Source organism: Arvicola amphibius, chromosome 1 (assembly GCF_903992535.2).
Source record: "Arvicola amphibius chromosome 1, mArvAmp1.2, whole genome shotgun sequence".
Taxonomy (NCBI): Eukaryota; Metazoa; Chordata; class Mammalia; order Rodentia; family Cricetidae; genus Arvicola; species Arvicola amphibius.
The window spans coordinates 116,320,733-116,347,080 of NC_052047.1; the positions used below are offsets into that span (position 1 = coordinate 116,320,733).

The window sequence follows — 26,348 nt, forward strand, 5'->3', positions numbered from 1 at the left end:
ATTTAACCTTTAAACTTAGTAATGTGTGAAAAGATGCCCGAGACATTTCCTCCCCAACCCCATAGGCTTTCCTTTTTTTTTTTTTTTAAAGGAATTGGAATCATCACGAGGGAATGAACTTGTATCTCTATAGCGTTGGGGAATGCACATACGACGCCAAGAGTATAGCCACTCCGTATAGAACACTTACCTATGCCAGTACTTTCCCTTCACTGTTTCAGATCTTCCCGAGGACTGCCTTCGGTTGGGTGACATTAACGTTAGTTTAGACAGGCGTGTTTTCAGAGGGACGGAAGATCCAGGGCCACAGAAGTGGCAGCCTTAGGGTCTGATGAGATTTCGCACTTCTGGGAGGTGTGTTCTGTGCAGCTTCTAGGGCACCCGTAGGAGCTGACTGGGGGAATGTGTATCCTTAGCTGTCAGATTTTGCTGAGTAGTGATATTTTTCACACTGTGACCCGGTAGACGGGAAACAAACGTTTCTTGTTCTTTACATGTTTGAGGCACTGGTCTCTCTGTCTTGTGTTCTCTTCAAAATAATCTATGAGCCACTACATTGATTTTATGGCCTGCTGAACACTGATCTATGTATAGTATGTAGTGTTTTCATGAGACATTTTTCTGTTGCTCCTTGCTTTTTTTTTTTTTCTTTTTCTTTGATACAGAGCCTTGCTGTGTATTCTTGACTGGCTCTCCTACGTGGGCCTTGAACTGGAGGACCCTCCTGCCTCCTCCTCCTGAATGTACTACTTTGCTTGGTTTTGACCACTCTTTGCTCTGTTATTATTTGTCCAGATGCTGGGAAAAAACCAGTTACACCTTTTGTCGTCTATGTTTACTATCAGCAATAATAGACAATGTGTAGAAAAATGTTTATCAAGTGAAAACTTGTTAGAAGACTAGCTGCCTTTCTGATGGTGTCAGCTATTTTCATAGATTGGAATACATTTGATTTTTATGTGACTAGATTGCATTTTTAACTTTGGAAAAGTCTTTTAGCATAGTTTCACCACTTTTGTAGAGAAAGTTTAGGAAAACACAGTTTAAATATTTTGGTTGTAATTTGTTGGTAAGTTATGAGCTGTTAGGTCTGTTCTTTTGTAAACTGAAAAATTCTAGTCTTCTTTTCCTAGTCTGGTTCCCTTGCCATCAAAGCAACTTTTCCCCCCACCCTTTAAGAGCAGTATTATTCCAGATAATATCACTTATTATTTGTTATAGAAGAAAATACAGTTTGTGTTTGTAAAGGCAACATATTTTTTTAGAGTAAAAAACCCTTACCCAGATTCTGTTCTTCAGTAGAAACATTTTGAGCGACTTAAAGTATATGCTAATAGCTGAGAGGCTTGTCTTTGGGTACTTACTGTTTAGTACTCTGAGTAATACTGTTTGGGCATTTTGAGATAAGGGTATTTTTAGTCTTCATGCTGTTGTTGAGGTTAACATGGAGGACTTGTGTACGTGTCTGTGCTTTATGATGGAAAGTTAAGACGTCAGTACTTTATGGAAGTAGAAGATCAAGTGGTTTTCTAATTGCTCAAGTGTTGTATATGATGACTGTAAAATATTTTTCTGGTTTCAGAAAGTGACAAATAAGAATTTAGGTGAAACTTGATGCAAGAGAAAATGATCTCGATTCACAGGCAGAGGTTCAAGGATCAAATTTTGGCCTTCCTGTTTAAATTTGGAGACATCAGTGAACTTCTCTGTGTCTGTGTACCAGTAGATGAATTGTATAATATTTTCTAATTCTAAATTAATTTCATTCAGTGATTTCATGCTTTCAGTAGTATATAAATAAAAGTATATGGAGTCAGATGAATAATTTTTAAAAGTTTTATTTTAATATTGAAGATTGTTACTGCTATATATTTTTCAAGGTATGATTGGGGAAAATAAAATATTATTTTAGAGAAAACTTTCTTTTAAAAAGTGAATTCTTTATCTTTCAAAATTGCTTTGAATGAGGCCTCATGGTTAGAGAAGAGGACTCCTGGCTTTTTACTTTTCAGAAATTCTTGTTTCTACTAATTTCTGATGAGGGATGTTTTACTAATGAGCATTTGTTTAGTGATGGCTCTCTTTCTTTGAAAGGATAAAGACGTTGTAATGATATGTGCAGGGATGAAAATGTATGTGTGGGAAGAGGCAGGAATGAAGGGTGGCCCTTGTCCCTTTGAACTGCTCAAAGGATGACACAAACAATGGGTGAGAAGCCATAGCTGTCACAGGCTCAGCAGGCGGAACTGTAGACTATAAAGTCATTTAAGCTCTGTTTTGCTCATATATCACCACGTTTTATGCCATTGTGATATTTTGCTCAACTTTCATAGTTTTAGAAAGAGTGTTTTCTGTTAATTAAACATATTTATATTCTAAAGTAAATTCCTGTGATAAAATTATTGAAATATTTTCTAGAATTTAAATGTCTTAATTAACATCTGAAAATACTTGAAAAATGCAAAGCAACATAAATGTTTTTATTTACATGAGAATAGAGTTAGAGTAATATTTGACTTTTGGAATGTTATATTAGTTAAAATGCTGAAAATAATGGCATGACTGTAAAATATTTATGTTATATTCATATTATTAAAGTCCGGTGTATATGTCAATTCTTAGTTAAGGTCCTCTTTTAGAAACATGCTTAGGAATTTAACATTAAAATCTAATTATTGCTGACTGTAGTCTCTGGAGAGTTAATAGAAGCAGTAAATTTACAGTATGCCAAGAGTAGGCTGAAACTAAGAGGAAGTTTTAAAAAAAGTCAGTTGTCTATATGATAGCTGTGACAGGAATTGAACTATATTTCTGTTCCATTTCAGTGATATATTTTAGAGTGTGGTGGTCAGCTTTGCAGCACTGTCATTGAATGTGTGATTTTTTTTAAATGTGAGGTTAGAAAAATGAAAGTTAGTGTGTAAGATATTTTTTCTATACCTAAAATGCCAAGTGCTTTCTAAATGGTTAGGTAAATATTTAAAGATCCTGTGGCCTTAATGCTCATAAATATTCTTTAAAGTGCTAATTTTATTTGAAAAAAGTGTGTATATGTAATGTGAAAACTTAAAAAAATATTTTAAAGTGTGATTATTTAATGTCCTCGATAATTTGCAAGGAGTAACCCACTCTAAGTTTCTTTAATAATATTGTAAAAGTTTAGAAGTTTACTTCATAGCCTCAGTGAGTCTTTTAGTTTGTGCCCGCATTTGTTAGTAACAACAGCCTACATAACAGTTTTCTCCTTTTGTTTCTGTTGGGTGTGTGCTGCCACCAGGTCTCTTTCAAGAATAGAGATTTGGCTAGGTTCCTTATCCTCTTAAAAAAACCTCAATGGCTTTTTATTATACACAAGCTAAAGTTCATGCCGTTGACCATTGCTTGCAAGGACCTTCATATCCTGCTTTAGTTTATTATTATGAATTTATTACTCATTTTTATTTTAGGATTTGTGGATCACCATCCCAGTGTTTATATTAGTTCTAGCTATTTGAAGGTTGCTTATTATTAATGAACTTGTTGTAGACTTTTTTCCTTTTTATCTTTCCTAATAGTAGAGCCCTCCTTTAGGGAATAAATAGGACTAAGATATTTGGACAGATAGTACCTAATATGTAAGTGGAGAATAAATCTGTACTGTTGCAGAAACTGACCATATCTAAGAATACAAGTTGATTGTGTGGTAGAATATTTTTAATTATATTGGATAGTAACATTTCTGTAACATGTTTTTATATACTGAGTGAAAAGCACCCACAAGTAAAGCTGTGAAATTTATTTCCTTGTCCTTAGGCTGACTTCTCCAGTGATGGGGCTCATCTCTTGTTCTCTTTCCCCTTTTCCTTTTCTTTACCAGGTCAGCCTATTTCGCTAGCATACTCTCCAGGCTTTCTATGTCCCCTTTAAAGAAGAGAGAATTTCCATATGCTGAAAAGCTTACTTGAGCGTAGATGTTTGTATAGATGATACTGGAGAAATTTAGAGTTCAATTGAAATCTCATTACAAAAAAGGGAAAGAAATTGAACCTCAGAAGAATGAGAAGATTGACTCCAGTTTATGATTTAAGATACTGTGAGAGTGAGGCCTAGAGCCTAGATATTGACATCTAGTCCACCTATACTTCCCACAAAGAGCCTGTGTGCCTGCCTGCAGCCGTAGTGTTCTAAAGCTGTTTCTAATTTTCCAGGTATTTTCAGTTGTGTGATAAAGAGCAATGTCCTTAGTTACAGGAAATCAGGAGAAATAATGGGAGAGACAAGGGAGGAGATTCAGGAGGGTGTCTTGAAAACCAGAGTCCATAATAATCGTTTTGAAGATGAACTTTACATGCTATGTACCTGACTTGTCAGTGTGTGGCTAGTCTCAAACTCCAGTGCCGTCCCGGCCAGCCTGATAATGAATCTCAGAGAGGAGAGTGGAGAGAGGGTAGGGAACCGAGTGAGCTGACAGAGGCCTGTTGGACCAGGGTGCCTGCATAGCTGAGCAAAACTATGGGGAGCTGGATTCTGTCTGTGGGTACTTCTCGACAGTTTATAGCCTTGAGCTGCTGTTCATCGTGTTATTTACAAGCATACGTAGGGTTACAAAGGTGTTTGTTTGAAGCCTGTTATTCTTAATACCAAAAGTCAGAAAGCATATCTCCCAGTGTTTTTGTTTTCTTCTGCAGCCTAGAACTTTCTTATCAGCACCGAATTTTCTAGGAGGTATTCTATCTTTATAGGTTTCTTTTCTTGATCACCTACAATATATGTTTGACTAGTTGTTCATGACATGTGTTTCATACAACTTGCATTCAGCACATTTTAAATGTATTTAATTATAATTGAAATTTTAAATAAGAAAGAACTCTATATACCTGTATATTTTACATAATTTAGAGGAAATAAACAGGTAACATGGTCACTGCTTGCTTCCTTTTAAAGCCCTTTCTTCCCCATCTTCTTTCATCACATCCTTCTCTCTCAGGCATTATCCCCACTCTGTTCACTTTCTTGCTTATCTTGTAACCATCTATGAATGTGTACCTAAATAATATCTGTAATCTTGCTTGCTCTTTAACTTTATATAAAATAGAAATGTAGTGCATACATCCATCTATAACTTTACATTTAGCTTGACAATTTCTAAGATAGATTTATGTTGAAGTGGATAGTTGTAGTTTATTTTTCAGTGTTGTGTATTATTTCATTGCCAGAACATAGTAAATTTACTTAACCTTTTTATTACTTGTAGATCCTTGGGTATTTTTCAGGTTTTTTCTTTTGCTGTTGTTAAAATTCTTGTTATTATCTCCTGTTAGAAGTGTGTGTGTAGAAGTAGAATTGTTAGGTTGCAAGATGTGCTCATATTCAGCTTTAATGTATATAAGTAAACAGTACTCTAAAGATGTCTGTGCTCTAATTCCTTGAGTTTGTATGTTACCTTATATAGATAGTGGAAGGATTTTACAGTTGAGATCAAGTTAAGGATTTTGATATGGGGAGATGATCTAGGATTATCTGGTGGGCCTGGTGTCACACAGGTCCTTTAAAGGGAGAATGTAGGCAGACGTTTCTTTCCTGCTGGCTAGTTCCCAAATAACCAACACAAAGACTCAGTATTAATAAATATTAAGTGCTCATCCAAAACTCAGGCTTGTTACTGTCTAACTCTTAACATTTAAATTAGTCCATATTTCTTATTTATTCTTTGTCACATGGCTTGGTACCTTTTCTCAGTACAGCATGCCCATCTTGCTTCTCTCTGTGTCTGCTCATAGATCTGACTCAGCCTTCTTACTCCCAGCATTCTCAGTTGACTCTCCTGCCTAACCTTATCCTATTCAGTTTATTAAATCAATCAGAGTAACACATATTCACAGTGCACGGAAGGAAAAGAGAGAAGCAAGAGGGCAGAGAAGGCAATGGGGCAAGGGGAATGGGGCTGGAGTAAGGCAGTGTTAGGCTTCAGTTAGTCTGCTAGTTTGAACTCTGTTGGTTCTGTTGGTATAAGGATCATGAGCCAAGGAAAACTAGCCAGGAAAGAAGCTGAAAAAGGCAAAGGGCAGATTTCTTCAGAAAGTAGTGAATCCCTGCCAACCTTCCAGTGAGACCTCTGTCAGTCAGATTCTGTCCTGTAGAGCTGTGATACATTTGCCTCATTTGTGTCTTTAAGTTTGTTTCATTACTGGGATGTACTAGATTGCTAGAGCTGTAGCAAGAAAGTACCACAAGCTGGGGACTTGAAGACTTTAAATAGCCTTACATTTCTGGAAGCTAGAAGATCAAGATCAAGGTGCCCCCAGGCTTGGTTCCTTCTGAAGACTTCTGTAACATTTTTGTGACTTGTCATTTTGGATATGCCAAAGATTCTAAAATGGCAAGTACAATGTATTTCAAGGAGGTCACACAATAATAATAGAAGATATATAAAAAATTACAATTTGATGTGGCAATTTATGTAATAAAGGTATGAACTAGGTATCACAAGACTGTCATGCAAGAGACAGCCAACCTTATATACAAGTTAGAAAGCCTTCAAGAAGTATGCAACAACTGAACTTAAATTTTAAAGGGAGTTTCTTGATATAATGAAAATAAAAACATTAAAATTTTTACCTTTTGTGTTTTTACAAGGAAGTTTAAGAAAATCTCTTGTTATCTTCACTTCATTCTAATGCAAAAATACGTGATTTTAAAAATCAACCTATATTCTGAAAAGTCGCTAATCAGTACTAACAACCAAAATAGATATTAAGTTCTCCACCAGAAATATTAACATTAATAGTAAAAAATAATTCAGGAAAATTTTACCTAGGTTTAGAAAAGAGAATATTATAGTACGAATGATTGTAAAGTGCTTCCCACTCCTGTGAACTAAGTACTGGACCCTGTTGTGCAGCTGGAAGCTGAAGTGATTAATTTTCCCCAATCACTTAACCTTGTATGTAGAAAATACTATAAGGTGCTAAGTACAATTTCTGGTGTAGAACATGTAGCACAGATAATAAAAACCCAGAGACAGATACTGGGTTCAACCGGAAGATCAGAAAATCAAAGCAGCCGGGCCACCAGAGAGCTCTTACCTCTAAGAAATCCTCAGACTGAAAGAGAACGAGACCCTGTCTCATCCCGGTTTATATTCCTATTTCTGGCATTAAAGGGTGTAGGCCACCACCACTTGGATCTGTTTCTGCATTGATCTTGTGTAGCCCAGGGTGTCTTTGAACTCACAGAGATCCATCTGCCTCTGGCTCCCAAATCCTGGGATTAAAGGTGTGTGACACAACTGCCTGGCCTCCAGTGGCTTGGTTTTACCTTCTGCCCTTCAGGCAAGTTTTATTTATAAAACATAAATAAACTATCACCATAAGAACATGCCTCTGAGAAATATCCAAGTTCAGGGGGGCAGGCCAGATAGCTCAGTCAGCAGAGTTGAGGGGACTGGAAAGATAGTTCAGTTAGTAAAATTCTTGCTGTACAAACCTGAGTTTGATACCCAGAACTCATTTAAAGAGCCTGATTGTGGACATGCATGTTACAGTACCATTGCTACAGAGGCGGAGACAGGAGGATCCATAGGGTCTCCTGCCTATCTAGTCTGATTGATGATCTCCAGGGTAATAGAATATCCTATATTAAAAAAAAGTGGATGGTGTTTTTTTTTTTTTTGTTTGTTTGTTTGTTTTTTCGAGACAGGGTTTCTCTGTGGCTTTGGAGCCTGTCCTGGAACTAGCTCTTTTAGACCAGGCTGGTCTCGAACTCACAGAGATTCGCCTGCCTCTGCCTCCCGAGTGCTGGGATTAAAGGCGTGCGCCACCACCGCCCGGCTCTGGATGGTGTTTTTGAAGATGGCACTAGAGGTTGCCCTGTGACCTTCTAAGCACACACACACACACGTACCCATGTAAATATAAACGAGCACACATTAAAAAACTCCTCATTGACACAAACTAGAAGTCAAACATTTAAAAATATCTTTTGTAAAAATCTGTAAAACTGCAGTTGTTCAATTGGTATGATAAGAAAATATTAGGACTGGATGTATAGCTCAGTTGTAGAGCAGTTGCTTGTATATTTGAGCCCCTGGGTTTGCTCTCCAGTCCTACCAAAAAAAAAAAAACAAAAACCTTAAGACTTAAGACACCCCCAAATAATCAAAGTAGGAAGCCTGTGAGGTTATCAGATATTGAAATCAACGTTCACTTGAAGAGTTTCTCCCATCTTCAAAGACCCTATATATTTACTTCTGTCCTACATACTGTGTTAGAATATAAAGGCTAGGCCTGTTGAAAGGAAGGGAACCAGTAGAAGCCTTACATAAAGCTACTTCCTTTAAAAGTGCTGCTTGTTCTATGGTAAAGGTACATTAATTAAATATGGCCTTCAAAATTGGATTCCTAGTTTGACTTTGGCATAAGGGAGCCAAGAAGGGTTAAATAAATCTCCCTGAAGATATTTATATATTATCACAAGAGGGCTTCAATGTGTGTGTATGTGTACAAACATACGTATTAATTTTTAAACCTAACTTGAGGGTCAAATTTCATAATCAGTTTTTTATGTGCACAGTTTGTTCACAGTAAGTATATTTATGTATTGTATGGACATTAACCACCATTTATATATAGAATGACTTACCTTTCCAAAACTGAGCAGTATTCTATACCTGCTAAACTAGTAACTCTTCATTCTGCCCCTTTTTCAAGCCCCCAGCCACCAACATTTTCCTTGATGTCTCTGATTTGACTACTTTAGGAACTTCATATAAATTGTCAAATAATAATTGTCCTTTTGTTACTGGTTTATTTCACTTATACATGATTTCAGGGTATATATGTTGCAGCATCTCTTAGAATTTTCTCCCTTTATGTGACTAAATAATATTCTAAGTGTATGCCACATTTTTTTAATCTGTTCATTTCGTTGCTTCCACCTTTTAGCTCTTGCTCTTGTGAATAATACGATGTTGTAAACATGGATGATTGAATTTCTGCCACTAGTTCTTTAGGGTATATTCCTAGGAGTAGAACTATTGAATTCTGTCTACTGTATTACAAGCGGCTACCTTATTTTATATTATTTTGCTGTGTTACTTATTTATATTATTATTTAAAAAATTTATTCTTTGAACTATAGCCAGGCAGTAGAATAAGAATAGGTCATCTCATGGGGTAATGATCTGAGTATCAGGAATGTTAGAGGAAGACCGAAGATGCTTTCAAGACTACAGAGGCCTCAAATTGACAGGAACCAAAACAAAATCTTTTTATTTATTTTTTATTTTTTATTTATTTTTTATTTTTTTTTTTGGGTTTTTTCGAGACAGGGTTTCTCTGCAGCTTAGAGCCTGTCCTGCACAAACAAAATCTTTTAAAAATTTGTTTTTATTTTATGTGCTTTGTCGATTTGCCTGTATATATGTCTGTGTGAGGGTGTCAGATCTCCTGGAACTGGAGTTACTATGGTTGTGAGCTATTGTGGTGCTGGGAGCTGAACCTGCGTCCTCTGGAAGAGCAGACAGTGCTCTTAACTTATGAGTCATTTCTCCAGCCCCTGACAAAATCTTAATATAACCTCCTAACTACAATAGTCTATTACTTTATTTCCAAGTTTATGAAAATTGAAGCTTATGGAATGTGTTTGATTTTTTTCCTCATTTCTCATTGTACTTCCTGATAAACTATTCATGACCTTATCTCAACAATGCAGTATAAGTGTCATCTTTCTTTTGCTTGTTTTTTGAGATAGAATCCTGTAGCCTAGGCTGGCCTTCAACTTGGTGTGTAGTCAAGGATCATCTTGAATTTCTGATCCTCTTTGCCTTTACCCACTGAGTGCTGGGATTATAGGAAGGCCTGTCTTTCTGTGTTTAACAATATTATGCTTGGAAAATATTAGACATGGAAAATGCCTAGTTTTTGTTCTATACAATTTTTTGCTCTAATAGAGTTAAAAAATTTTGAGAAATAGGAAATAAAGTACAGTGAGATAACTTGAGGTACTTTGAATACCGAGATGCATATAGAAAGCGGAACATAGTAGTGGACAGAGAGACACTAAGGCCTGGACTTGAGGAGGTACAGGTGTGTTGCTTTCGAGTGGGACTGTCAGGGAAAGCCTCTCTGAAGAGGTGTTTTTTTTTTTATGAGCCAAAATTTTTATTTATTCATTTCTTGCACTTGAAGTACTCTTCTATGACATCCTTGGCCTGAGATTCTTTGCCATAGTCCTTAACCACCACACAACTGCAACCAACTACTTTCCGTGGCTTTCCCTCTCGATCAATTTTACAGAGGCCTACCCTTCCCCGAGTTTCTTGTTGTCATCAACCTTAATTAGGTTGATTTGGTGCTCAGCACAAAGGGCCTCCACCAACTTGACATACATAGGCTCATCACAGTTGGATGCAAGCACACAGAGATGGGCTTGGCGCTTGTCTAAGGCTTTGGCAGCTTTGCGGATGCCACGTGCGAGGCCATCGCGGATGAGGGCAGTCTTAAGCACCTCTTGAAGAGCAGTGTTGACGTCCATTACACCTCCGGCAGCAATGCCTTCCTCGGCCATGGCGGTGGATTACGGGTGAGGCCGAATCTTGAACGCACCCGTGGCTCCATCTCCGTGCAACCCGGCGATGGCAGGGGAAAAAAAAAGCAAGAGGTGGTGTTTTAACCGGCACATGAATGTTGATCAGGAACTGTTATGCTGGGAGGAAGCACTTAACCAGGCAGAAGACTAACAAGGGTAAAGACCCCATGGTGGTAAATAGCTTGGCATGTTTTGGGGGTTAGAAAGAAAACTGAGTGGTAGAAGTGGTAAGAGTGGGTCTCGAAATGCCTCGTAGACCATGTTAGTGTTGCATTTCATTATAATTGGTTCCTAGTGAGAAGTCAAGAGACAATTTATGGTATTTATATTTAGAAAGGCTATCCTGGCTTTCTTATGGGCTGTTGATAGAGTAGCTATAGTGGAAGTGGAAAGATAAGAGGCTGTTTCAGTTGTCAAGTGAGAAATAACAGTGACTTGAACTATCTCAGGTAATTGTTCCTATCTCTGTTCACTGATACTTAGATATTCTTTTAAAATAGTTTGTAGTATTTATAAATATTGTCAAAATATCTTTACCTTGTATTTTAGTTAGGTATGCAACTGCTGTCATTAGATTTGTGGTTTCTTAAGCTTAAGGAAAAAGGCTTATCCTTCTTCCTCATATTACTATTAGCATTTCAGGTAGCACTCAGTTACTGATTTGGTGTTTGCACTGGCTAGTTTTTATTGTCAACCAGGAAAAACCTGAGAATGGGGAACCTCAAGCAAGGGATACTCAAATCAGATTGCCTCTTGGCCATATCTGGGGAAATTGCCCCAATTATTGATTGATGTGGGAGAGCCCAGTCCACTACGAACGGTGTCACTCTGGGCAGGTGGACTTGAGACTGCCTAAGAAAGTTAGCAAAGCTCCAGTAAGCAGTTCTCCATAGGCTTTGCTCTGGATTCTTGCCTTGACTTCTTTCAGGACTGTTACTTGGAAGTATAAGATGAAATAAACACTTTCCTCCTAAAGTTTGCTTTTGGTTATGGTGTTTATGACAGCAACAGAAAGCAAATTTGAACAGCATTTATAAACTACTAAATAAATTCATAGACATTACTGTTACCTGAACAGAGGGCTTTCTACGGTTAGTACAGATGACATAAATCAGTAGCTACAGTGACCTAAATTTGGTATGGAGTATAGACCACACTTCATCATACTTTATATAGAGAATCGATACACACAGTATATAGTTAAGAAAAGACTACTAATAGCAAGCGAACCAGTTTTTGTAAGAGATGAAACAAATCAGAAAGATTTAGGAAAATGAAACCCAGAGATTGTTTCATTGCTCTGTTCTTATTCAGGCTGGCCTGGTATAGCAAGAGCCAACATACAGTGACTCAGATATGGTGGATGCCTGTTTCTCATGTGGCAGGTCACACATTAAAGGTGGAAGTTCCTTCATGAGTTCTGGCCTTCCGATGCTTTGCTATCTTTAGGGTCTTATCTTCAAAGACTGCTAGCACTGTAAAGAAAATGATGTTAGTGATTCATATAATTTAGTTTACTTGGGAACTCTTGTTCAGTTGTATGTTTACAATGAGGTCTTTCAGTGGAGCATGGCTACATGACTGAATATGTACTCTGTATTGTCTGAGTATGTTCTGTATACAAACTAAGATAATGTGTACAGGCCCATTTATTGCTACTTGGTATTGGTGTTTAATTTTATTTATTTTTGTTATCAAGAACATATTACTGTTCCTCTTTGCTAGTTAACAATAGGGTATTGACTTCTTCTAATATGGCATCTTTGTGTAGGGCAATCAGTATGATTCTGGATAAATTACTAAACTAGATCCACATGGCTGATAGGCTACCTGACTTCAAGAAAGAAGTTTTAAGATTTTAGAGGTGTAATAATTTGGGTTTGGCCTAATTAAGGCCTACAATTCAATTGTGCCTCTTTTTTAATGATTATTAATATTATTAACTACTCATTTAAACTTAACATTGAATATTAAACTGAAGTTGAGAGTATTGTAAATATTATGGGATTTTTTTTTGTTGCACTATTAATAAAAACCCAGAGACAGATACTGGGGTTCAACCTGACGAAGGTCAGAAAAGCAGCCAGCCACTGACTCTATCTCAGTACTAAATGGTGATCCTGCCTCAAGGAATCTCAGAATGAGACTGTGTTGAGAGATGTTGCCTCAGGTTTTACATTCCTCTCTAGAGCTGGGATTTAAAGGTGTGTACCACTACTCCTGGTTTCTATGGCAAACTAGTGTGGCTACTGGGATTAAAGGTGTGTATCTCCACTCTCTAGTCTGTAATGCTGACCAGTGGGTTGTTTTAATCTCTGAACTTCAGGCATGCTTTATTTACTAAAATACAAATGAAATATCACTACAGTTTTTGTTGTTTATATTTCTTGTCTGAAGAAAGATGCTTAAAAGAAGTCCCACACTAGCTCAGAATTGAGAATAATAGAGGGTTATTTATTTAGGGTTAGACTCACAAATCAATATCCTCTGCTGGAATGGAGAACAGCAATTGAATCCCACAGCCAGAAATGAGGCCTGACGCATGCTTTACACCAGCATAAATAGTATAAAAGGCCACATCCAAGTGGGCAGATAACTTAAAGGCTACTGGCTGTAGGAATTCCTTCAGCAACTTGTCTAGGTAGAAAGGCCAATAAGATGTTGGAAATAGTGAGGCAAGAGTTACACCTTCTTATTCAGTATGTTTTATTGGCAGCTGTGTGTCCGAGGGATTTTGGCCTTGGAATTCATGTAGAATGCAAACTTCTTTTTCTATCAGGTTGATAATACAGTCACTAGATCCTAAAAGGGAAGATTGTTTGTTTTGAAAGTCACAATTGACATTTAATAATGGGTGAGCTTAAAATTTTCAAAAAGTATTTTAATACTGTTATTAATTTGCATTCTTCATGGCATGTAGCATTGGAGTGATGTTTAGGCAGTTTGGGAATTCAGGAAAGGGGAAGTTGAGTTTGGGGTATACATTACATTTAGGTGACATAGATTTATGCTTTCTCCTGCTATTTCTGAGTACACACACACCTTGACTTGCCATGGAATATATCACAACAAAGCCACCATAAGTTGAAAATATAAGTTGAAATGCACTGTAATCAGTATAACCTATCAAACATCATAGCTCATCATTATCAAGCCTTGTTAAATATGCCTAGAATACTACATTAACCCACAGTTGGATACAGTAATCTAATTATAAAGCCTATTTTAAGATAAAGTATTGAGTGTCTTATGTAATTGGTAAGGTGAAAAATACTGGCGTATGAATTCAGGAGACACAGCTGGGCATTTTGTAGTCAAGTATCCCAAACTGCTAATAATTTTATACATAAACAGAGCAGCGATTGTTTATATTTGTGATTCTGATGATTGGGGAGTTCTAGTTGGCTACTGCTGTCCTATGTTGTGTAAGCTTACCTTACAGAACTGTATGCCACTAGCCTGAGTAAAGGTAAAAATTCAGAATTCAAAAGTATGATTTCTCTTTGAATTCATTATCATTTCACACCATTAAAAAGTTCATTATTATATGTTCAACCTTTGTGATTTTATAGTATTTTTATAGAATGACATCTGGAGACATTCGTGTACCCATTTTGCCGACTCATAGCTAGGATGCAGTGATGCAAGGCCATATGTCTTAGAGTGGTGAAACTTTTGTCTTTTGCCTGGCACTAAAAGAATGTGGTAAAGGCTAAGATTGAAATAAATAGAGCTAGAAGCTAGTCTGGGGAAACCTTTTTGGTTTGATACTGTACAAATGAAAGAAACAATTGAGTTTCTTTAATTTGATAGCAGTACCAACAGTTTACATGATATAACCAGCAACAGTTTGAGAATCACAGACTGTATTTTCTAAAATATAACTCAGTTTTGAAAATTGTGAATTTTTTTCATAGAAAAATCTGTGATATTCTTACCATATAAAGAATGCTTACAAAAGATATGTAATAAAATCCAATAAAATGTAGAAAGCAATAAATAGTAGAAGTGTTTTGAGGGGATTATTGATAAAAAATTCTTTTTATTGTTTTTTTGTGATACTGTGACTTTTTCTCAGTGTAAATTGGTTTTATACTTGTATCTAATTTTGATCTGTATTCTTTCTCTTTTGAAGAGATCTCTATGAATTATATGATGCTCAAGTCCAACAAACAGAAAAGTACAAAATCTTAGTTTATAATGAGTCCCTGTCCCACTAGCCAGCTCCCAAATAATTAATTATTATGAAAGCTTGGCCTTTAGCTTAGGCTTATTTTCAACTAGCTCTTATAATTTAAATTAGGCTATATTTTACTAACCCATATTTTAAATTAATCTACATTCTACCACATGGCTTTTACCTCTATCCCATTTTGTGTGTCCAATTCTTTCTGCCTTTGGCTGTGTCCCTTGTGCACCTAGATTCATTCTGAGTTTCCTCTTGCTGCCCAGAAGCCCCGCCTATCTCTCTTGCTTAGCCATTGGCCATTTTAGCTCTTAGACAGAATACATCTATCTTTACAGTATAAACAAATATTCCGCAACAGTAGTTTACAACAAAAGTGGTTCAAACAAAAGCTGTATGAGTATCTGTTATAGCTGTATTTATTACTGACTGCCCAAATGAAAACAACCAAATGTCCATGAACTAAAGAGTAAATAAATAGCATTATAAATTTATGGCCCATAGAATACAGAGAATTAAAACTAGTGATACAATGTTGATAAATTTTATAGGCATCATTTTCAGAAAATAATGGATCTCAAAGATGACAACCACACAGTTCAAAATCAAAAAAGTAGAAACCACAGAAATTAGAACAGTATCGACAACAAAGATTCACAGAGTGAATGAAAATTTCTTCTGAAATGTTAGAAGTAGTTATTTACAGACCGAGGTGGTGACTGTGCAAGTATACGCCCATGAACTATTCATGAATCATATATCTAAAATAAATGCCTTATAGTATGTGTGGATGCTCCAGTGTGAAAAAAATACTCCCAATTTGGAGAAAGAAAACAGAGGCTTCTGTATATTTGAAGAGGTATGCATGGTAAGGTGATTATATATAGAGGGATAAATCATCCTCTTCTTTGTTCATACAAGGCATACACAAAATAATGCAGAGTAAAGCCATGCCCCAAACAGAGGCCATTAATATTTATTTAGAGTTGTTAGTAAATTGAGAATTCTGTCAAGTGATGTAGACACAACCTTACAAAATTTTATTTAAATTATGCAGTAAACCTACAATCAGGTGTTAGTAAATATTAAAGACTAGAAAACCAAGGTAAGTAGATGGTACTTTAATTAATTTTAAGTGATTTTTTACCTTAGTAAACACATTTTTGTTTGCAGAAACATTTTTCTAAATACATTGACCAGAAGCAATATTTGTATATCCTATCTGGCATTCACTATCTTCTAAAATACCACTTTCTACACCCCTCTGTTATCTTACTGTCTCTATTTTTCTTTATAACAAATATTATATGATAGCACATGTGTGTGGTGTATATATATATACATATATGTACATATTATATATATATATATATATATATATATATATATATATGCTTATTGCTTATTTGCTATCTCCTCACTAGAATTTGAGTTCTACAATAAGGGCAGGCTTTGGTGAGGTTGCTCATGACTCTATCTCCATGACCTAGACCCATGCCTGAACAAATAATGAACACTTCCCAACACCCTCAGTTCTGTACTTTTCCATACAGCTACAAAACTAAGAAAAATAATCTTATGCCATGTCTTTATATTATTTGATTTAAAAAACCCAATCAACAAAAGCACGATATATGTATGTCTTTTTAAACTGTTCAAATAATTTCAAAAATTTGGAAACTTAGGTTTAATGTGGTCTTAAGTAATGCAGTTAATAGACTCCATTGTTTCACGAAATGGGTCCTTAATTTAACTCTGTATATACAAATTTGAAATTATATAACAGCCTGAGCAATAAGATAGACCAGATATTTATACTGCAAATTCCAAATCAATATATTTGTGTGTGGGGAGATGTTATTTGTTGTTTTAGTGCTGGAAATTGATCTCCAAATCTACATATGAGGAAAAATTACCCTGTAAAGATTAATTCCAGAAGTTAGGAGGAAACAGCGCACTGACAGAAGATAAAGTTGTTTTAATAGTAATTGTGGTAGCTAGGGAAGAGAGTGAGATTTGACGACTAGGAGTTGCTGATGACCTTCAATAGTAGATATACATTTGGGAGCAAGAAATGATGGCCATGTACTTTTTAAGGAAAGTAGCAGTAGACTCCAAGAGCAGTGGTTTTAGGGAACAGTGAAGTCCAGTGACGTCTTTTGTGTGTGTATGTTTCAAAGATAGTAAGGTGGACATCCAAATATGGTAAAGAAAACAAAAGATCCAGTAGCACAGCGGAAAAAAAAATAACCACATTGGTTAAAGTAGAAATATTAGCCAGAACATGGAGGCAAAAAAAAAAAAAAAAATGGGATCAAGATGTAGGGGCAGACAAGACAGGCATAGCACTGAGCAGTGGTATTCAGTGACTGGTTTAGTCATCACTGTAGGTGGAAGTGTCTGTCCTGCAACAGAAACTTAATAGTAATTATAAATGGTTGGCCAAAAGCTCAGGCTTGTTACTACCTAGCCTGTATTTCTTATCTATGCTTTGCTATGTGGCTAGGTACCTTTTCTTAGTATGGCATGTCCATCTTGCTTCTCTTGCACAGGTTCGAGACTCCTGACTCTTTTTTTCTTCTTCCCAGTGTTCTTATTCTGGTTTTCCCACCTAACCTTATCCTGTCCAACTGTTGGTCAGTCAGCTTCTTTATTAAACCAATCACAGTGACAAGTCTTCACAGAATATACAGGGATTATTCCACAGCACATTACTGTGTCATGATTGTACTATTTGTGTGTGTGTGTGTATTGTACTACTTGTAATATACTGTGTATAATATTTGATTTGTTTGTATTATTTTTGCTTTCAAGACATTCTTCTTTGAATTTTTACATTTATTTACGTATTCCTCTGTCTTAGTACCCCTGATTGTATGGAGGTCAGAGATCAATGTTTTGTGTCTTCCTCAGTCACTTTTTCATCTATATATTTATTTGTTTTTATTAACCAGTTTTCTTCTTTGACAATTTCACACATTTATATAATGCACATACAGTTAGTCTACCCCTGCCTACTTTTTTTTCTCTCCCACTCTTGTTACCCTCCACTTCTTTATTACAAATCTTTTCCCCATACTCATTTCTTAATTTTCTTTGTTTTGTGGTTCACAGTTTAACTTAGGTTTGTGTGACTCTCGGTTTAGAAACTATCTGGTAGGGGCCTAACATGCTTACCAATAAGTGTATAGTAGAATGTTATGCCTCCCCATCTCCTGCAATCTGCCAGTTGCCATTAAATCAGTAGCAATAAGGTCTGGTCCATAGCCAGTTGTTAAAATTGTCTCACTTGTGCAGGCTTTTGTCAATGTGCTCCACCTTATGTTTTGATAGAGTCTTTCACTGAACTTGGAGCTCACCTATTCTGCCAGGGTGGCTGGGCAGCAAACCCAGGGATCCTCCTGCGTGCTTTGTCAGTTTCTGGGGATTGTGGCCTACTATGATAATATTTATTTGTTTATTTATTTGTCTGTTTATTTATTTTTTTTGTGGGCACTGGGGATCTAAACTCAAGTCTTCATGCTTGTGTGGCAGGCAGTTACCAGTTGAGCCATCTCTCGCCTCCTGTACTATTTATTTTAGTTTTTGTCGCTACAGTGGCATACAAGCTTACCAGCAGTGAATAAGGATTCTTTCCTTTATTTTCTCGATGATTGCCATTATCTGTGGGACAAGATGGAGTCAGAGAATAGTTTTAATTTGCATTTCTCTGACGCACTTCTCTTTTTTTTTTAATTACAATTTTATGGCAATTTTAAAGAAAAAAGTTAAAGGACTTACACTTGCCAGAATGAAGATATGGCACAGACCAGTAAAAGACAGTCCAACAAAGGCTTATACAAAGGGAACAAAAGAAGTGTAAAGACCTAATATAACACATTCAAGACCCACAAAGCAATTTAAATCAGCAAATATTTCAAGAGGAATATTCAAATGGAAAACGACTTTACATAAAATGTACTCAAGCATTACTAACATCATAGACACACAAATTAGAGAAATAAGAAGACACAACCACACACCATACAGAACACATAAACACTTTGCTCAGTGTCTATGGATGTGAAGTAACTGGTGTACTCACCTATGATCATTGGATTAGCCAACTGGTATGACTACAGAAAATTGCGGTTAATCATGTACCTGCCCTTTGACTCTGTAAATGCCATGGTATGTTTATAGATTTTGTTTTTTTTTTACTTACTGTTTTACTGTTTTCATTGTTGGAATTTGCTTTTTGTTATCACATAACAAATGTTTCATAAATTTTATATTTCACTAGTTTGTACATAGAAATGTGGTGGGTAAGTCCTGACTTGTATCAAAAACTTTACTAAATGAACTTATTCTTTATAGCTTCTTATTTGTAGAGTTGCTTAGGTTTTTCATGTATTCATGTTGTCTCTTAGTGTGCCTTATTTGTGTCCCATCTTAGTACTTTCTCATAATTTTGTCACCTGTTTTCTTGGTTAGAACCTATAGTTTAATGTTGCCTAGAAGCGATGTTATTGAATAACCGGCTATTCACCTTAACAGGGGAAAATATTCTGTTGTACCATTGAAATTGGGTGCAAGCTGTAAGTGGTTTATGTGTTACTGTTGTTGATATTAGATGCCTTTGATCAGATAAGGGGCTTTTTCTTCCATCTTAGGGTACTGACAGTTGTTTTTTAAATAAAGGAATAGTGAATGTTAAGTCTTTCAGTGCTTTTTCCTGGGTTGATAGAGATAATCCTATGACTTCCCTCCTCTATTTTGTTAATCTGATGAGTTACTTTATTTTTGAATGTTGGATCAAATGCTTGTTTCTAGAGTAAATTATAGTAGATTATGATTTTTATATATTGTTATTTCTTACATTTTTATTCTGATTTTTAATTTTTTATGCTATGCTCACAATAGATTCTGGCTTGTAATTTTTTATGTCCAAGTCAGTACTGGTATTTTGATCATGCTGGTCTCATACAGTGATTTAAGTAGTGTGCCCTCACACTGTGTGTTGCACAAGACTGATTGCTGCTACTTTAAATTTTTATCATCTTTCCATTTTAACATTGATGCAATAGTTATCAAAATAGGCCATAGTTTTCTTCTTTACATTTAAGCTTAGAGAGTTTGAGAGCCGCTAGACACAGGCCTCCAATCCTAGCACTGGAGACATTGAGATAGGAGGCTATCAGATTTGCACCACTTTAGCTTACATAGGGAAACTGTTTCAAAACCAAAGCAAATCAAACCCTAATTCTGCTTTACTTTAAAGCCAATGTTACCTACTGCAGGAGGAAGAAACTGACCGGCTAGATGAGTCTAGGGAAACTGTTTCAAAACCAAAGCAAATCAAACCCTAATTCTGCTTTACTTAAAGCCAATGTTACCTACTGCAGGAGGAAGAAACTGACCGGCTAGATGAGTCTTAAGGAATATCAGAAGTTTTCTTTTGAATACTTAACAGGCATCTTTGGAAACTGAGCCAGGCTAAGAGGAGTCCTCTTGAGGAATGGTTCTTGTTTTTTTTTTTTTTGTTTTTTTTTTTTTGTTTTGTGTGTGTGTGTGTGTGTGTGTGTGTGGCTTAGCTGAACTTTGTGATTCTTCGGGCTCTGTTGAATAAAAAGTCCACACATTCCAAGACTGAACAAATAGATTTTATTTTTGTGTAAGAAAAAAATAGTTACTTGAAATTTACTGGGATTCTCCCCCACCATTGAAATCCACATAGTCCTGGCCACACCTCTATGGATTTGTAGAGGTTCAGACATTTCCAAACTTGACTCTTCCTGGTATATGTATATGATAGGATAAAGGAATCAGTTCATCCTGTACTGATAAGCCCATGGATAAGGGAAGACGCTCCCTACAATGGAAAATGAAGCCAGATTCCATCACCAGGGCACCTTCCTTAAAAATACAAGTTGCAGCTGTGCTTCCTGTGGAAGCATTTTTTCCTTTAGTTAAGTGACACAAATCATTTGAAAAGCTATTCCTTGTTTGTTGATTACTTTTAAAAATCTAGTTTTTCAGTCAGTTGACTACTAATGAATTATTCGATAGTTACTTGAAGGCTTTTCTTTAGATTGTATTAGAAATGCTTGGCTCCTTTATGACTTTCCACCAGGTCTTAATGCTGTTCAGTTACTACAGTTTACACTGTGCCAGTGATATGATCTTATTTGCTTCCTATGAAAGCCCACTAAAGTTGCCTCCTATCCAGTTAACTTAGTAGGAAGTCTGTCTCTCCCTATAATAGCTCCTCATTTTTAAAACATAAAGTCTTGTTTAGGGAAACACATGAGAATGATATTAACAAAGATGACACTTTTGAATTTAAAAAAATTGTTTACTAAATCTTAGAATTTGAGCTACTGAAAATGATAATTTGTTTTCTAGAGTTTGTAATATTGCTGTTTCAATAGGGTAACTTCCCTGAAAATGTAGTATTAAATACTCAAAAACACACATTTATATTTTTTAAAATTGTTATTGATTTTGCCCATCTCTAGTAAGTGTGATACCGTTTAAAGGAATAGGCATTAGGTGGGTCACCTTACAATGGAATTTTAGGTCTTTCCCCTTCCTTGTATTTGTGTATTAGAGATCATGACTCTTCTGTAGTCTGATAGGTCACCATGTGAACCCGGATGTTTAGCATTAGAATGAGAAGGATTCTTTCTTTCTTTCTTTCTTTTTTTTTTTTTTTTTTTTTTTTTTTTTTGTGAAATGTTAGTTAATGCTAGTAATCATTTGTGCTGAATGACAAGTTTAGTTTCAGAGGATCAGTACATTGGTATTGAAACATTTGCTCTGGAAGTTATTTTAAAATTTCGAGTTATAAAAAGTTGATTGATTTTAGTATGACAGTGTTGTGAAACAGGGACAAGGAGATGTTGCCATCGGCTGGCTATCCGAAATAATAGGCGAGAGAAAGGTTTGAATTTTATTACTTATCAGCTGGTATCTGTAATGCTTTGCTTAAAAATCCCCTGTAGTATTATGCTTTAAACAGTTCTGTAGAAAAGGCTTGCCAATTCCTTCATATTTAAGGAAATTATTTCTCAAAAAACTTTCTGAAAAAAATAAAAATCCAAGTTGAAGTTTTTCTTCTTGATGTTCTCCTTTCTGACATTCAGGCAGTAGGTGTGGGAAGGTGCTTGCGAGCAGTGTGTGCAGACAGTAACTGCACTCTCTCCTGTCCTGTCTGGATGCCATGGCTGTCCTCTTCTGTAGTTTGTCTTGGTCTACTTACTTTGTGGGAACCTGATAGAGAGGGCAAGGGGTCAGTCGGGAGAGAAATGAGATGAAACTGAAACTGGAGTACTGGGACGCCCTCGCCCGCTGTCAGCCCCTCCTGTGCTCCCATGGGGGCGAGGCTCCTGCTGATGATGGTTTTGTTCTTTAGGGCTTCTCAGGTAAAATCAGTTTCATCATCTCGTTATCAGTCCCAGATCTGATTTGTTTCCACTTCACTGCTTAGTGCTGAAGTGATGATTAATACTTTTAATATTTATTATATAAAGCATACAGAGATTAATTTTCTTCATAAATGAGACTTAATCTTCCCACAGGTTTTATTTTGTATATTTCAGTGGCAGACTAAGTAGATTTTCTTATCCTGGACATGAATGAGCAAGTTAACTGTATTTTCTTTTAGCACTTTTGTGTTACATAAGAACAATTAATAAATACCTGTTTTTCTGGTTATTTTATAGTAATACTTCAGAAATTTGAAAAATTTAAGTGTAAAAGTGATGTTTAATTTTTATAATTTGAGTTTTTCAGATTAGTATACATATATGTCTCAAGCATCACTAAAAGATATAAGATGAAAACTAACAATCCCCTGTTTTGGTTCTTCCTTAGCATCTAATCCTGCTCCACAGAAGCAGCCATTTCTAATTCTTTTTTTCCCATTCCTTATGTTTTTTTTTTTTCTCCAAACATACTTAATTTAAAGTAGTACAGGTTTTCCACCCATTCTTTGCTTACTTAATTTCCTTGTAGTATTAAGCCTGAACTCTGGCTAACTCTCCATTTCCTCTTCCAGTTTCTTTCAGTTCAATGAACTCTTATGTCTTCTTTAAACTCCTTGGATTTTTTTCTTCAACTTTGGTTCTTTTAAAATTCTGTGTCTTGGGGTTTAGGAATTCTCTTTGGTGAACATTTCTGTGGGACTGAATAATTGTGGGGGGAGGTACTTTCTTGATTTCTATAATGTTTGTATTTTTGGGTTGAGATGTAGGTGCTTCTTTTGTTCTTTGTGGACTTTTGTTAACTCTGTCTGATAATGGACAGAACTTGGGGCAGAACACAGGATGTGGCTCTGAGGTTGGGCCTACAGGTGAAAATAGCTTAGGTGGAGTGATGTCAGTTGGATACAGGGATCTGCACTGGTGTGCAGGATGTGCATCCAGTTTGGAGTTTGTGGTAATCTGGGAGTCGAGGAGGGTCATAGATGGGAGGATCAGGCAGATTTACTGTGCTAGACCTCATGAAGGATGTGCAGGGTATGGGTGGGCTGAGAGGTTGGTTTGCAGCATGGGAGGGAGGGTCCTAGTGGAGGCCCAGAAGTTGTGGGCAGTGTAGGCAGGGGTGAACAGACTAGGCCAGGCACTGGATGTTGGACTAAAGCTAGATCTGGGGGCTTAGTGAGAGTGCTTTCAGGGAAGCTGTCTTACCTCGCTCCACTTTTTTCATTTTTTTAATATTATATCAAAAATTTTAAGTCTTTCTGCATAATCTTTTTTGATTATGAAATAATGTTTACTTATGAAAAATATTCTACTTTTTCTTAGTAGCCAGGATTACTGTTGGAAAGGAAAAAACCATTCTGACTTCTCTTTGGAAAGTGGAAAGATTTTCTTTACCTTGATAGTCACAAATTTTGTTATGTAGTGCCTTGGTAATGTGACTTTGAAGAAATCTTTAAGCTGGTATTTTATGGATCTTTCCATGTAGGAGATTGTTATATTTTAATTTGGGGGTAATTCCTAGATTAATTTTTAATTTAAGAAGTTTCCCCTTTGTCTCTTAGATTTTGTATTATTTTTTCTAGTTGTCTCTTCTTTATTACTATCTTCCTACTAAATTGGAAAATTTTTGTTACTCCTAGTTTAATTTCTCAGTATCTTTTTGTTTTGTGGTGCCTAGGATTGGATCTAGGGCTTCCTGTAAGCTAAGCAAGTGCTCAATCACTGAGTTTTAGTCTAATGCTGTTCTCATTTTAACATAACACATTTGTTTCTTGAAGGCAGTGTCTCTAGACACCAACTTTTTTGTGGTGTTAGGGATCAAATCCAGGGTCTTGTTTAAGCTAGACAAACAACATCTTTCCTCCTTTTTGTGTTATTTGTTTGTTTGCTTGTGTGTGGGTGTGTCTGTGTGCATGTGGAGGTCAGAAGTTGACAGTGGATATCTTCCTTGATCATTATCCACTTTATTTACTGAAGCAGGGTCTTTTCTTTGAACTTGGAGCTCTCTGTTTCAGTTAGTCTTCTTAAATTGTTTGCCCCAGGGATCCCTGTCTCCACCTCCCAAATGCTGGAGGATAGCCATACCCACTTTACCATTTTTGTGGGGTGATGGGGATCTGAATTCTAGTTACCAATACTGACAAGCACTTATCCTCTGAGTCATCTCCCCTCGCTGCAACATCAGTTTTTGTCTCTGTAAAATTCCTCAATAGTTGATTGGCATTTTCTCTCCCATTTCTTCACATTCTTAAATTCTTTTGCTCATTTGATCTTTTTAGTGGAAACTCTAAATCAGATTCCTGCCTCTTAAACTTCTTCTTAAGTTACTCTCCTTGCTTAATTTGGTAGGTAAGACAGTGAGTTATAATGTGAGCAGATAAGTGAGATAGAGAAAGAGAGGAAGACAAGAGTGTGTCGGTTGAATAGGTTATTGCTTTGGGCAGTGGGGCTCAGTTCTGTTGGATCCTCAGAGGCTGTCCAGAGCTGTACTGTCCACTACTCATCTAGTAGCTTTATGTGGTTCTGCAAATTAAAATTAAATGGACTAAAATGAAAATTGACTTTTCTTCTCACACTAGACATATATCCAGGGGCTGAGTAGGCACATGTGACTGGTGGCTGGTATTAGAGCACAGAAGGAACATTCCCATCCTGGTTTAGAAAATACCTCAATAGTCTCATTGACCTACAGGAAACCAGTGTGCCTCTTGATGGGTAAGGGTTGCTCCTGGATATGACTCTTTGACACTTCTGGGCTGCCAGTTCTGTCACTGAACCTCAGGTTGTTGTTTAATACTTGGTGATGTTAATATTGAGACTCTGTAGCTCTCCCTCACCTCTTGTGGTTCACTCTACTGGGGATTGAACTCAGGGCCTTTTGCCTACTAGATTAGCACTCTTAACAGTGAGATACATTGCTAGTTCTCTAGTTCAGTTTTTCTAGAGACCAAAATTAAGATCTTTTGTTAATATAAGGAAAATAGTTCCTTGACTAAGTGTGGAACAGGACAGTCTTTTATAAGTATGTACATTTTAAACAAAATTGTCCAGATTTTAGGGCAGAGTCTTATTCCAACATCCAGTTAGTATTGCTAAGTTCTGAATCCTTGCAGGGTTCCATGGAGTAAAATTTTTTTTATTATTTTTCCCCTTTACCAGAGGCATTGTGGTTTCAGTTAGGTCTGATTTGAAAATCACTACTCTTCACAGCTTAAGAAAAGCTATAATGGATAGTGTTTCAAACATAAAGAAAAGCATATGTACAGTTTGTGGACTGCTAGTATAAATCTGACTAGGTGCCAAGATGGCTGAAAAAAGACCAAGAATATTTTGATTGAACTTTAGGGAACTGCTACCACTTTTTGACATCAAGGCTATATTGTCTTTTTTTTCTTCTATTTTGCTGTTTAGTTAGTAAATATTCATATCTATTTGCATAAGACATCTTGACCTATTATGTTCTCTTTTAAAATGTCTTCCCTCATTCATTTTTGATGTCAAAGTAATGCTAGACTTATGGAAAAAAGGTGTTAGTCTTTCTCTGCTACCTCGAATTGAAATTGGTTGTTCCTTGAATGCTTGATTTAAAACACCTTTGGATCTGCTTATGTTTTGTGTTTCATATTTCTTCAGTCTGGTTTGATGCTTCATAACATACATTAAAAAATAGTCCTTCAGTTTTAAGGTCTACTGATTGCCAGTTTTTTTTTTTTTATATGTCTGAGGATTTCTTTTAAAATTTAAAACATTGAAAAACTATGTGGGCATGTGTGTACATATGAGGACAGGCTTGTGAGGTTGTTCTCTTGTTCTTCCTTTATTTAGTTTTCTGAGAATCAAGCCTAGGTTCATCAGCCTTGCATGGCAGCACTGTCCCTTGAAGCCGTGTGGCTGGTTCTGGAAACTTTTAGCTTTTGCTTTTGAATGTTAGTTTAGCTGAGCATAAAATTTTAGGCTATCGCCTCCTCTCTTATTTTTTCTTCCTCACATTCTTTTTTAGTTATTGAAATTTTATAGATTTTCCCCTCTTTTTTGTTTGTTTTAGAAACAGGGTTTCTCTATGTAGTTCTGCCTGTCCTGTAACTTAATGTAGACTTCGAATTTACAGAGATCCGCCTGTCTCCTGGGTACTA

General features: G+C 36.2%; 1 protein-coding gene and 1 pseudogene across 1 annotated transcript in view; one reads left to right on the forward strand and one right to left on the reverse strand.

Annotated features, from left to right (window-relative positions):
• Positions 1-26,348, forward strand: part of Pde3b (phosphodiesterase 3B) — a 127,996-nt gene that overhangs the window by 1,803 nt on the left and 99,845 nt on the right.
• On the reverse strand, positions 10,148-10,545 carry LOC119807449 (annotated as a pseudogene).